We start from the raw sequence: 15,270 nt of genomic DNA on the forward strand, positions 1-15,270 counted from the left end.
AGCGGTTAACCTCTCAAAGAGTGTTGATAAGTGAAGTAAATGGTCTTCTTCGTTTTTACTTGCGACAAGGATATCATCTAAATAGACAAAAATGAAATCGAGACCAGAAAGTACTTCGTTCATGAAGCGTTGGAACGTTTGGGCGGCATTTTTGAGGCCAAAGGGCATTCTCAAAAATTCGAATAAACCAAATGGTGTTGAAATCGCTGTTTTGGGAATATCTTCTTCAGCCACAGGTACTCGATGGTATGCACGTACAAGATCGACTTTAGAAAATATTGTACAACCATGAAGATGCAGATTGAAGTCATGGATATGAGGTAATGGATAGCGATCAGGTATTGTGGCAAGGTTCAATTGACGATAGTCGCCACATGGCCGCCAATCATTTGAATCTTTTTTAGGCACCATGTGCAATGGGGAAGAAACTTGTGAAGAAGATGGCCGACAGATTCCAAGTGATACCATGTGTTCAAATTCTTTTTTAGCGATAGAAAATTTTATGGGGTCTAAACGTCTTGGACGACAAAACGGCAAGTGAGTGTTTGTGATGATTCGATGTTGCGTTGTGTGTTTAATTGGAGATAAAAAATTAGGTGATGAAGTTAATTTTGGGAAAGATTTAACGAGAGAAGTGAATTTAGTTTCGATAGAGAAGAGTTTGGGTATTGGTATAAAAGATTTTTTGATGCTACCTATTGAAGATAATTTGGTAGTATTATCAATTAAACGACGATTTTTGATGTCGACGATAATGTCGAATTTGTTTAAGAAATCAGCGCCAATAATTGGTTTGTTGACATCAGCAATTGTGAAAACATGTGGAAAATTTCTTCTTAATTGCAATGTTAATGTTAACAATTTTTTTCCATAGGTAATTATTGGCGTACCATTTGCAGCCGTTAATGTAGAAATGGTATCTCTCTTATGTTTACGAAAGAATTTATAAGGCAGCACAGAGATGTCTGCTCCTGTATCAATCAGAAAATTTAAATTGGATTGGTTATCGTAAACATAAAGACGAGAACTGATTTGATTAATTATCGGGTGCGTTCGTCGTTCATTGAATTGTTTTGAATCAAGTTTTGAATTTATTGAATTGTTGTTCTCTAGCGAAACTTGTTTCAGTTTTTTTGGTTCTGTGAAGATGATGAAAGATTTGTGTCTTTAAAGGAATTATAAAACATACATTCTTTTTCGCAGTTTCGTGCTTTATCGCCATACTTGGAATGATAATAACAGATATGGTTTTGACGTTGCCTGGAAGAACTTCTTGGACGAGGTGATCGATACCTTAATATCTTACAATTATAGCAAAGATTTGTTGCTATGTCAGGTTCGTTAAGTCGAGCAGCAAGAGAGTTAATGCTCGTCTGGATATTTGATTGCCATTGATGAAGTTGTTGTGAGTTTTTATCAATAGAAACTGAAAGGTTATTTATGGCTTGTAATAATTGAGAAGTTGTATGCACATTGGAAGAGGACTCGTCGTTAATTTTGTTGACTTCAATTTTAGGAAAATGAGTCGTTGAAAAAGATAATGAATCCCAGATTTTATCGGCTATGTTAAGCAAATCATTGATGTCATCTTTACCTGAAGACAATAACGCTACCGAGATAGTTTGGGGCAATCTTCTCTGCCAAAGTTTTAGCAATAAATTTGGACTTACGACTTGCGATCCACCGACTGTCGATAACATACTCCTATAGAAATCAGATGGTTTTTGATCTCCCATCTGAGAGCCGGAAAGGAGATCATCAAGACGTTTCTCTTCACTTAGAGAAAGCCTATTGATCAAAGTGTTTTTTAAGTATAAGTATGAATCGATATCCGGTGGAGCATCTACGACGTCGTAAACAATCGAAACTATCTCGGTAGGTAAATGCGTAATTACCAAATTATATTTTGTTTTATCATTAGTTATTCTTGACAGGTTGAATTGCGCTTCAATTTGGTGAAACCATGCAGCAGGATTTGCATTCCAGAAGGGAGGCAATCTAATATTGGTGACAATGTCAACGCTTTGATCACCAGAAGTATTCATGATTGTGGTAGGATACTTATTTAGGTTCAAATAATTATATTGCTGATCAACACTTATTAACCCTTATCAGTAATCGAAATACCTGCAATGTAGGTTTCGTCTCTAAAAATCCGGATGTAGACTCGTGGATGGTCGCTGGATAGGTATCACCAAGTCGTTGTGGTTGTGGAAAAATAGCAGGCTCGGTCACTGGTGCGAGGTTGGGGAGAATTGGATGAAGAAAACGACGAAGACAATTCCAATTTACGTCAAATCTTTCACTTCTTTCTCCAAAACGTCGGGTTCTTATTGGTTCTTATAACTTAACGTTGGGTTACTTCTTTTTCGATGTCGGGGTAGTTCTTGTTCCCACCAATTTGTGGGAAGAGTCACCAATTTGTGGGACAATTTAAAAAGAGATTAAAACCAATTTTCGTTACAACGTGACTTGACTTTTTATTTTGTTATAATAATAATAATAAACAACACTTTTTGTATCACTATGGATTTACAATTTTTGTTTAAAAAAGAACTTATTACTATGATTTATATTTATAATTGTGGTGGTTGCCACAGACTGCAACAAACTTCAAGGGATGATTCTTTAGTGAATTTTAAGGGTACTATCATATATGAACCATGGGCGACTTCTCTAAAAATGGCGGAAAATTTTGGTTTAATTCTTTTTTCTCAAAAACCATAAACGCTAGGAAAATGAAATTTGGGGAATATGTTTAACTCATAATAGAGCACGTTTTGGCCCTATTTGTACTTTCATCCTACCCTTCTAAACTACTAAACATAACCACCCCCTTTACATTTTTGCTAAAATTTTTCGTATGCAGATGATAAATACATTAGAAAAATTTTACATAGGTAGATGAAAGTATCCTAACACTTTTTTGTCTCTCTAAAATTTTCCCAAAAACGACTAATTTTTGAGAAAAAAAATAATAAAGCAAACACTGCCCGTTGAACAACGGGGTTGTCGATCAAAAGTTGGAATGAATTTTTAATGAAAAAATCTTAGTGGGCTTTCCAATCTTTATCAGAAATATTTTTGACGTTTAAATGTTAATGTTTTTCTTACTATTATTATTGTTTTTCAAATTAATTTTTGAATAAAGTTCTATCGCATTTATGCTCAAAATTTTAAAGAAAATAATAACAATAGTAAGAAAACTGACATTTAAACGTCAAAAATATTTCTGACAAAGATTGCAAAGCCTACTAAGGTTTTTTCATTCAAAATTCATTCCAACTTTCGATTAACAACCCTACAGCTTCAAAGTTAGTGTTTGCTTAATTATTTTTTTTCTCAGAAATTATTAAATTTTCGAAGAACTTCAGAGAGATAAAAAAGTTTTAGAATAGTTTTACCTATCTAACTGAAATTTTTCCAATGTATTTATCATCTTCATAAAAAAAATCTAGGCATAAATTGAAAGGGGGTGGTTACGTTTAGTAGTTTAGAAGGGTAGGTTGAAAGTACAAATAGCATCAAAACGTGCCCTATTATGAGTTAAACATATTCCCTAAATTTCATTTTCCTAGCGTTTATGGTTTTCGAGAAAAAATTTCACTAAAGAATCACCCCATGAAGTTTGTTGCAGTCATTCAGATACACTCTGTATATATTTGTTATCAGAAGAAAATAGCAAATTATTTTAGGTCATACCCAACTATGGTTTCCATTTAAAAAAATAAAGTTACGTCTAAAATCTCGAAAATAAAAGATGTGAAAAAAATTCTACCTACGCCTGTGAATTCTCGCGAAAACAAAAGACGATAGCTGTTCGGAGTTTTCGGCATTAACATTTTCTCGAAAAACGAAATCATGACATGTAAGCTACTTTTATTAAAGCTATCTCTTTTAGGTTCGGAGATAGCCTATGCGGACATCGAAATTGGGACCCTGTACATTGCTCAGAAAGACCACTTTACCTGCAACGGTTAACAAACTTCTTGCGTTAACTTTGGTACTTTGAAGATATTGACGTAAAACTTGGTTATATTTCGTTTTATGACATCCAGACTTTAATTGCAAAAGATGGAATTTGAATTCAAAAATTTATCGTCAATTATACCTTACGGGGACACAATCCGGGGACACACTGTATGCCGATTTAAAAACAAATGAAAACACAATCAATATTATTACATAATTATTAGGCAAATAAATCAATTTATCACCTACGGCGATATCTTCCAAAAGATCCAATTGATAAAAGAAGATTAATAAAGTTAAATAATAATATCCAATAAGAAAAGGAAACATTGGCAAGAAGAAACGAATTACAGTAAAGTGAACATGCAAAGTATTTCAGAACAAGCAAACATTTAAAAAAAAGTGTAGTGTGACGAGACTTGACGAGAGAATATAGGTGAGCAAGGGATACCCTAAAAGATGGAAGGCTAGAAGCATTGCGAATGACACCAGGAGGATTGTCGCAGAGTAAAATCGCTTGCAATGTAAAAGACTTATGATAAGTATTGGTGTTACGTATTGGGAAAATGAGTAACGAATCGAAATTAAAGCATATAAATAGCCCCAGAAGATGGACTTATACTCTTTGATTATTAAACTCTTACGATTTGCACTATCAGGAACCATTATTCCTGAGAGTGCAAATCTTGGTGTAATAGCCATTGAAAGTTCCTTTTTTGATTAATTTTCTTTTTGAAAGAAAATTGTAATTTAAGGTAAGAACTTTTATGTTTTAATTTTTAGGTGTAATTTAGTAAATGTCTAAATTTAAAATAAATTATCCATTTTAAAAAATATGAAGAAAATAAATAAACTTATATACTTCTCTTAGTAATTGTAATTTAATGATTTTCAGTAGAAATGGAGGAAATCAGATCAAAAAGAAGTGAAGTTTGGATTCATTTTTCGCAAGTGTCTTGATTGAGGAATTGTCAAGTGCAACATATGCGGTTCCAGATATTCATATAAAGGAGGCTCAACGTCAAATTAAAAAAAAAACATCTGCAAATTCAATATCACACGTTTCTGCTCAAACATACATCTGAAACTTCATCAGTATGGTCAAGTTCAGGAAGTATTAAAAGTAAATATTAAATTGCTAGATCTTTTTAACATAGAAAAAATTTAAATTAAGAGTAGTAGACCCAGTGTGTCAAGTTAATTTATTTACGGTTGATAGTTACACTAAAATGTCAAATTATAAAAGTGAAGTCTAAAAAAATTGTATCAATTACATCATCCGAACCGAAAGATGTGTTGGTATTACGGCTTTTTCTTTTATGACAGGTTTTAGCCTTATGTAAGTATTGGTGTTATATAGGTTGTCCCAACAATTTCGTGTTCAATCACATAAATTCAATTAATCTTTTATTCTGAGTATACAACTTCTACTACAAGTTGGATTTCCAATTTTATTCAATTCATTCATAAATGATGTTTTTCTCGTTTGCCGTTAGAGGCAGCACGAGCTAGAGCAACCCAACTCGACCGGTTGGATAACTATGTATATCTATAAACAAGGCTAGAGGTTTGGGAAAGAAATCCTTATAGGCAAAGTGGCTAAGAGAAATAGCTGGAAATTATTTTGAACTTCGTAATTCGACCGCTAGGGGGCGTAACTGCCATTGAGAAACATAAAATTCCCGCTATCTCAGAAACTTAGAAGATAAGCTATAATTTTGACAACATCATTTAATAGCCTGGAAAATACCGCTTCGCTTTTGTTTTCCGATATTTCTCATATCTGTCATAATAAGGGAGGGGGAGGCCAATGCATTTTCATATGTTTACATTTTAATATCTCCTGGACCATTCAACCGATTTGAATATTTTCGGTGTTGTTTGAAAGAGCATTTTATGCTCTTTTTAAAGATATTTTCAGTAAGACCGTCTGCTTTAAAACAAATGAGCTAGAGTACGTTATCTGCAGCGATTACATATTTTTGTGATTTTTGAAGAAAAGTTAAATGGAACGATACTATTTACTTCACAGACCCTAAGTCACCTTAAAATTTGCTAAATTTTAGTGAAAACCGCATCTCGATATCGCCACTAGTTCTCGAGTTATAGAAGAAAATGTTAAAAACTCGAGTGCCATCAATCGGATCCAGTTACCTCATCGAGAAAAACAAATCACATAACCATGGTAACTGTAAACATGTCATTTACTAACGCAGAAGCGTATGATAGAGCGAATGATGATTTATTTTCAATGTTTCGAATACGATGCAACTGCATGGCAAAAATGTGCAATGCAATTACGACAAAGAAAGACATTTTTCTCTAGAAGTGTTTTTAAGATTGACTTAGCGATTACGGAAAACTGGCAACATCTATTCAACATCTATATGAATTCGTAAATCACATTGGTGCGCAATGCGATCCCACATAATCTGGGAACTCCGAAAACAATTGTCCACAAGATTCCTCAAGGGAATAATATCTCCTCCATATTGTTTTACATCAGGCCTTAACAGATTATGATAACAGACTGAACAATTATCATTGACTTTTAAATATGATTTGGGTAAATTCAAACCTTTTATCACAAATGCCATGGATACATGAAGCATCTCTCCACAAGCTGGTGTAAACTTGCATAGTATGTATTCTTCGTTCGAGCAAAACCCACATTGCTTTCACCCCTTTATCTAAATTATTTTACTATTGGGTAGACTAAACGACCTGACTTTTCAAGAAAAACCAATTACCAGGGAAAATATGACAAAACACTAAATGCCGGTAGAAACGTGTCTAGGGCCGAGACCTAAACAGTGTTTTTTTTTTCGTCGAAACTAGATTCAATAAATGCATCGAGGTTTATGGAAGGCATTTCGAACATTAGTGAGCTGTTTTTGTCAAAAATTTAAGTAATTCTAAGTGTTTTGGTTTATTTTGTTTTATTATCATTATTGACGTTTCATTGATCGGTTGGCTTTTAAACATTATTTAGCAAATTTTATGGTGATTAAGGGTCTGTGAAGTAAATAGCACCGTTCCATTTAACTTTCTTTCAAAAATCACAAACATATGTAACCGCTGCAGATAACGCCCTTTAGCTTATTTGTTTTAAACCAAGCGGTCATACTGAAAATATCCTTTAAAAGAGCATGAAATGCTCTTTCAAACAAGACCAAAAATATTCAAATCAGTTGAATGGTCCAGGAGATATTAAAATGTAAACATTTGAAAACGCATTGGCCTCCCCCTCCCTTATTATGACAGATATGAGAAATATTGCAAAACAAAAGCGATGCGGTATTATCCAAGCTACTAAATGATGTTGTCAAAGTTATAATTCATCGTCTAACTTTCTGAGATAGCGGGAATTTTATGTTTCTCAATGGCAGTTACGCCCCCTAGCGGTCGAATTACGAACTTCAAAATAATTTCCAGCTATTTCTCTTGCCCACTTTGCTTATAAGGATCTTTTTCTCAAACCTATAGGCCTTACCGTTGTCGAGATACAGCCGCTCCGTACCCTTAACGGGATACCTGTATATTGGGAAAATGAGTAACGAATCTAAATTAAAGCATATAAATAGCCCCAGACGATGGAATTATACTCTTTGATTATTAAACTCTTACGATTTGCACTCTCAGGAATAATGGTTCCTGAGAGTGCAGTACCTTGGTGTAATAGCACTAATAGCCATTGAAAGTTTCTTTTTTGATTAATTTTCTTTTTGAAAGAAAATTGTAACTTAAGGTAAGAACTTTTATGTTTTAATTTTTAGGTGTAATTTAGTAAATGTCTAAATTTAAAATAAATTATCCATTTTAAAAAATATGAAGAAATAGTTATTTATCTACGACTGCTTGGATAAGTCATGATTACCGCACTCATTTGAGGTGATTTGAGTTACGTAATGAAGTTCATTACCACACCGGTTTCATTACGTAACGCATTTTTAGCCTAATCAGAACAGACTTAATTTATTGAAACGAGCAACAATACAAAAGAAAAAGTGCTATCTACTTACAGAGAAACAAACTCGCGTAATTACACGACTCGGTCTACGACCTCGTCGTGCAATTCTCTACGCTCGTACTGTAATTATGTTTCTAGCCCACTTGTAATATAATAGTTATTTATATGTTTCTAGTCCACTTGTAATATAATAGTTACTTATATTACAAGTAGGCTAGAAACATAATTACAGTACGAGTGTGGAGAATTGCACGACGAGGTTGTAGACCGAGTCGTGTAATCACACGAGTATATATCTACGACTGCTAAAAATTACTAAAAAATCAATTTCTTTAGAAAAGTCTATTTGACATTTATAAAAATATTTTGAAATGATTGGTGACAATTTTGAATTGTCAGTTTCAACAACACGTTTACTCATCTGGAATAAGTGTTTTGAAATGTAAAAACATAACAATTAATGTTTATAATAAATAGTATTGTTTCTCTCTAACAAGGGAAGTATCAGAACTGTCCCTCACCGATTTTGTTGAAATTTGGTACAGCGATAGTATGGCCAAAAATAAGGTTTACGTATTTTTTTATACGTGCTAATAAAGCCCCTGGGGCGAGTTATAAGGGTTAGAAATCGGGGCGAAATATATACCGGGTGTCCCTCAAAAGTGGCTCACCCCCATATTTTTCTTTATAATTGGTGATATAAGAAAACCATTTGGAATGCATAGTTAGGTCGCTAAAACGGATTATTACGACATGAAATCATTTTTTTTATACTTCCGGTTATACCGGATGTGAGTACTAATTTCGCAATTTTTTTGAATCTATAATTTTTTTTTCTTCACTTGGGTTGATAGTATAATTTCACATAACTTCTACTTGAAAAAATTTTCACGATCGCTTATAATTTTTGAAAAAAAAATTATTTTCGTTATTTTATAACGTTTTAGTACCTTCGGAAAATGTATTACAACTTTTGACGCATATTAACCTAGCTACGGTTAATAGTATAAACTACGCTATGTCCCTCTTGATTTGCTATTTCTCGAGCAGTGATCACTGCTATGCTTTAGTCAGTGGTTCTTTTTTAATAATGGTGTATTAAATTAGTTTTAAAAGAAAAACGCGATCAAACAATTAAGTTTAATTCAATTATTTTAGATTTTTTATTTTTTTCTTTATTTTTTGTTCTTTTACACTAAATGTTCTGTAGCTGATAGTAACTTACAATGTCCATTGTACATTATAATTTGGATTGTTTACTTTATTTTGGTTAAAACCTCTCACAAGGGAAGTGTCACAACTGTGTCTCACCGATTTCGATGCAATTTGGTACAGTCATAGAATGGGCCAAAATAAGGTTCGTACATTTTTTTATACGTGCGGTAAAAGCCCTTGGGGCGAGTTATAGGGGTTGAAAGTTTGGAGAAAAAGTACGTTTTCACTTATATTTTAAAAATGAAAAGTGCTATCAAAATTTGGTAAATTGTAACTGATATTCATTTTAAAAGAGCTTTCTTTTGATGTATCACACATATACCAGAGGGTTAAGAAGGGCGAACTACCCCTATTTTTTTGGAATTATTTAAAAACCACCCTATCGATTTTGGCGGCATTAAGTATACTTCCAGCACGTTCAAAAATATTAGTTAAGGGTTTTTTCCCATTCGCTCTAGATCATCCCCAGCGAAGTTACGGGGGTTAACATGTAACCACTTTTCGTAAGAATGATGTGATAAAATTGTCAGGTATTTTGAAAATACTTTAACAAAACCGTAAATTAGTCGCACAATAAAATGTTTAATGTAAAATAAGGCATAATACACCATTTAGGGGTGGTTGGGGTTAACCACCCCCTTAAAAATTAATTCTATCCCGGGCATTACTTGTTGATTACGGCGAAATTTGGTACTGTGTTTGTTTTATATTTGAAGTAAAAATTTTTGAAAATGGTTATAAGGGTTACAAATTAGGGGTAGTTTTTTGTTTATACCTCGAAGATGAAAACTGCCATCGTAACTGTGGTATTGTTTTTTAAAAATCTATCTATCGATGTTCCACGAGGTAAACTACCCTCATTTTCTTTAAATAATAAATATAAAACTACTAGATAAATAAGATATTTTATTTATTTATGAGTTAAAAAGCAACTGACAAAAAAAATAGTTCAATATACCAAAGAAGTTTATTCTACATTACTAATTGACGTTTTTTATGTATTATATTAATTAAAATTGAATTCAATTATATTAATTGAACATAAAAAACGTCAATTAGTAATGTAGAATAAACTTCTTTGGTATATTGAACTATTTTTTTTTGTCAGTTGCTTTTTAACTCATAAATAAATAAAATATCTTATTTATCTAGTAGTTTTATATTTATTATTTAAAGAAAATGAGGGTAGTTTACCTCGTGGAACATCGATAGATAGATTTTTAAAAAACAATACCACAGTTACGATGGCAGTTTTCATCTTCGAGGTATAAACAAAAAACTACCCCTAATTTGTAACCCTTATAACCATTTTCAAAAATTTTTACTTCAAATATAAAACAAACACAGTACCAAATTTCGCCGTAATCGACAAATAACGCCCGGGATAGAATTAATTTTTAAGGGGGTGGATAACCCCAACAACCCCTATATGGTGTATTATGCCTTATTTTACACTAAACATTTTATTGTGCGACTAATTTACGGTTTTGTTTAAAGTATTTTCAAAATACCTGACAATTTTATCACATCATTCTTACGAAAAGTGCTTACATGTTAACCCCCGTAACTTCGCTGGGGTTGATCTAGGGCGAATGGGAAAAAACCCTTAACTAATATTTTTGAACGCACTAGAAGTATACTTAATGCCGCCAAAATCGATAGGGTGGTTTTTAAATAATTCCAAAAAAATAGGGGTAGTTCGCCCTTTTTAACCCTCTGCTATATGTGTGACACATCAAAAGAAAGCTCTTTTAAAATGAATATCAGTTACAATTTACCAAATTTTGATAGCACTTTTCGTTTTCAAAATATAAGTGAAAACGTACTTTTTCTCCAAACTTTCAACCCCTATAACTCGCCCCAGGGGCTTTTACCGCACGTATAAAAAAATGTGCGAACCTTATTTTGGCCCATTCTATGACTGTACCAAATTGCATCGAAATCGGTGAGACACAGTTGTGACACTTCCCTTGTCAGATCACCTGACCTCACACCTTTAGATTCTTTTTATGGGGCAAAATCAAAAATGAGCTGTATAATACACCAGTAAGGTCTCGTGAGGTATTAGAAAATAAATCGAGTTAGAAATTGTATTACCTAAATATCTCCGCAGGAATAACGTCGAGTCGTTAGATCGACAATACGCAAGATACAATTATGTCAAAATCGAGACAGGAGCATTTTGAAAATTTAGAAAATTAGTTTTTTTGAACTTACAATTGAATTAAATTTAATTGTTGGATAGCGTTTTTCTTTTAAAACTAATTTAATACAACTGTTAATTTACACCATTATTAAAAAAGAACCACTAACTAATGCATAGCAGTGATCACTGCTCGAGGAATAGCAAATCAAGAGGGACATAGCGTAGTTTGTACTATTAACCTAGCTACTATGCGTCAAACGTTGTAATACATTTTCCGAAGGTACTAAAACGTTAAAAAATAACGAAAATAATTTTTTTTTTTCAAAAATTATAAGCGATCGTGAAAATTTTTTCAAGTAAAAGTTATGTGAAATTATACTATCAACCCAACTGAAGAAAAAAAAATTATAGATTTAAAAAAATAGCGAAATTAGTACTCACATCCGGTATAACCGGAAGTACAAAAACAATGATTTCATGTCGTAATAATCCGTTTTAGCGACCTAACTATACATTCCAAATGGTTTTCTTATAATAATAATAATAAAGAAAAATATGGGGGTGAGCCACTTTTGAGGGACACCCGGTATATTCGCTTATAGGCTGAAAACGAAAATAGCTATCGAAATGTGGTAAATGTAAACTGATATTCATTTTCAAAGAGCTTTCCATTGATGTATCACACATATATCTGAGGGCTTCAGGGGGTAAACTACCCCTAGTTTTTTGGAATATTATAAAAACTACCCTGTCGATTTTGGCGATACTATGTGTCCTTATAGTACGTTTAAAAACATTAATGACGTGTTTTTTCTTATTTGCCTCTGACCATCCTGCAAAGTTACGGGGTATGATAGATAACCCCTTTCCTTAAGAAAAATGTGATAAACTGTTACACTGTTGAACAATATTTTGAAGAAAACCATTAATTAGATGTAAATTAAGATTTACGCAATAAAATAAACCCTATACGACATTTAGGGGTGGCTGGGGTTAACTACCCTAACCACCCCAAAAATTAAATTTTTTTGCGAAAAAATCGATTTTGGTGCAATTTACGACGATGATTTTTTTATACGTTAGTACTATTGTAAGAACAAGGGTTAGAAGTTTGGGGTAGAAAATATATTTTCGCTAATAATTTTCATAATCCTACAGAAAACGTTTTTTATCCTTACTTTATTTAAATAACACAAAAGTTAGTGTAGTTATATAAATATTTATTAATAATGAGTTAAAAAGTAGCTGGCAAAGAAATGGTTGACTATTACAAATTGTATTCTACATTATTAATTTAATTTCTTTCTTTTTATTTCCACGAGATTTTCAAACTGTTCTGGTCTCTCCTCTATATATCCAGACGCAAGCCACGCGTATTTAAAAACATTAATAAATCGTGGGGAAGACAACTTGGTTAGAGATTGCAATTTTAAAATATTATCTCGCTGTATATCCCTCTGTCGATAGTCAGAGGCAAATAAGAAAAAACACGTCATTAATATTTTTAAACGTACTACAAGGATACATAATATAGCCAAAATCGACAGGGTAGTTTTTAAAATATTCCAAAAAACTAGGGGTAGTTTACCCCCTGAAGGCCTCAGACATATGTGTGATATATCAATGGAAAGCTCTTTGAAAATGAATATCAGTTTACATTTACCACATTTCGATAGCTATTTTCGTTTTCAGCCTATAAGCGAATATATATATTTCGCCCCGATTTCCAACCCTTATAACTCGCCCCAGGGGCTTTATTAGTACGTATAAAAAAATACGTAAACTTTATTTTTGGCCATACTATCGCTGTACCAAATTTCAACAAAATCGGTGAGGGACAGTTCTGATACTTCCCTTGTAAGTAGATAGCACTTTTTCTTTTGTATTGTTGCTCGTTTCAATAAATTAAGTCTGTTCTTATTAGGCTAAAAATGCGTTACGTAATGAAACCAGTGCGGTAATGAACTTCATTACGTAATTCAAATCACCTCAAATGAGTACGGTAATGATGACTTATCCAAGCAGTCGTAGATAAATAATAGTTATTTATATTACAAGTGGGCTAGAAACATAATTACAGTACGAGTGTGGAGAATTGCACGACGAGGTCGTAGACCGAGTCGTGTAATCACACGAGTACTGTAATTATACTCTAGCCCACGTGTGATATACAGCATTTTATCTACGACTTGTAAAAATTACTAAAAAATCAATTTCTTTAAAAAAGTCTATTTGACATTTATAAAAATAGTTTGAAATGATTGTTGACAATTTTGAATTGTCAGTTTCAACAACATGTTTACTCATCAGGAATAAGTGTTTTGAAATGTAAAAACATAACAATTAATGTTTATAATAAATGGTATTGTTTCTCTGTAAGTAGATAGCACTTTTTCTTTTGTATTGTTGCTCGTTTCAATAAATTAAGTCTGTTCTGATTAGGCTAAAAATGCGTTACGTAATGAAACCAGTGCGGTAATGAACTTCATTACGTAACTCAAATCACCTCAAATGAGTGCGGTAATGATGACTTATCCAAGCAGTCGTAGATAAATAAACTTATATACTTCTCTATGCAATTATAATTTAATGATTTTCAGTAGAAATGGAGGAAATCAGATCAAAAAGAAGTAAAGTTTGGATTCATTTTTCGCAAGTGTCTTGATTGAGGAATTGCCAAGTGCAACATATGCGGTTCCAGATATTCATATAAAGGAGGCTCAACGTCAAATTTAAAAAAACATCTGCAAATTCTATATCACACGTTTCTGCTCAAAAATATATCTGAAACTTCATCAGTATGGTCAAGTTCAGGAAGTACTAAAAGTAAATATTAAATTGCTAGATCTTTTTAACATAGAAAAAATTCAAATTAAGAGTAGTCACCCAGTGTCTCAAGTTAATTTATTTAGGGTTGATAGTTACACTAAAATGTCAAATTATAAAAGTGAAGTCTAAAAAAATTATATCAATTACATCATCCGAACCGAGAGATGTGTTGGTATTACGGCTTTTTCTTTTATGACAGGTTTTAGTCTTTTTAATAGTAATTTTTCAAGTAGTTTTGATATTAAGGGTAATAATGAGATTGACCTATATGATGTAACATCTGTAGAGGGTTTACCAACTTTTGGTATCATTATTATTTCAGCAACTTTCCATCTACTTGGGAGGTATTTCTGTTTAAAAGCAGAATTAATTATGAGTAATAGTTTTGTAATCGCCCGTTTTGGTAGATGTTTCAATGATTTTCAACGCAAGAAGTTAAGCGATATATTTTTCGTAATAAAAAAATCAAGCTGGTCCAGAATTTTACTTCTATCTGTTGGCCAGTAGGTTGGCTGACCAGTGGAGAGCATCTCACAATATAGGGCCTCTATTGCATGTTTTAATTCTCTTCCTTTTGTATTTATGTAGCGAGAACCCCAAGACATATTATGTTTTGCATTAAAGTCTTTTCCAAGTATAAATTTGTTTTCAAGATGCAGTAGAATTGCAGATAATATTCTCTTTTGACATTATGTCTGTGGGCGATATGTATGACGTTGCTGCCGCAAATATTAAGCCACTAGCGGTTTGAACTTTTACCATTGTGGTTTGATGTTCAGTACTAATTGTATTGTTCAAATAGTGGTCAATATTACTTTTAATGACTATTTCATTCATAACGTTAACAGCCAATAAGAATTCGCGCTTTTCGATCAATTGCGAGTATTTCAGTGGTTATTTGCCCGTGGACAACGATAATACGAACCTTTGTAGTATCGCTGTAATACGAACCAAGTATTGTCACTTGCTTTTATTTAATTAATTTCGTGACATCCACGAATGTTTCTATAACAATCAATGTAATTTATTAAAAAAATACACAGAAAGAAAAGATTGGGTATATTTAACTAAACATTGGGCATAATCATCTAGAATTTGTGGTTAAAAATTAGCCTAACAATGTTATTAGTTGATGTAG

General features: G+C 32.6%; 1 long non-coding RNA gene across 11 annotated transcripts; it reads left to right on the plus strand.

Moving 5' to 3' along the window:
* Positions 1 to 251: 251 nt before the first annotated feature.
* On the plus strand, positions 252 to 2,373 carry LOC111416708 (uncharacterized). 11 transcript variants are annotated; one of them, XR_011640546.1, is made up of 6 exons: positions 252 to 351; positions 405 to 537; positions 597 to 1,047; positions 1,129 to 1,875; positions 1,935 to 2,052; positions 2,116 to 2,373. It is a non-coding gene; the product is annotated as an uncharacterized lncRNA (long non-coding RNA). The 11 variants fall into 11 exon arrangements; XR_011640548.1 differs by having other exon boundaries at positions 597 to 874; XR_011640549.1 differs by having other exon boundaries at positions 597 to 821; positions 875 to 1,875.
* Positions 2,374 to 15,270: the final 12,897 nt, after the last annotated feature.

Source organism: Onthophagus taurus, chromosome 6 (genome assembly GCF_036711975.1).
Source record: "Onthophagus taurus isolate NC chromosome 6, IU_Otau_3.0, whole genome shotgun sequence".
Lineage (NCBI taxonomy): Eukaryota > Metazoa > Arthropoda > Insecta > Coleoptera > Scarabaeidae > Onthophagus > Onthophagus taurus.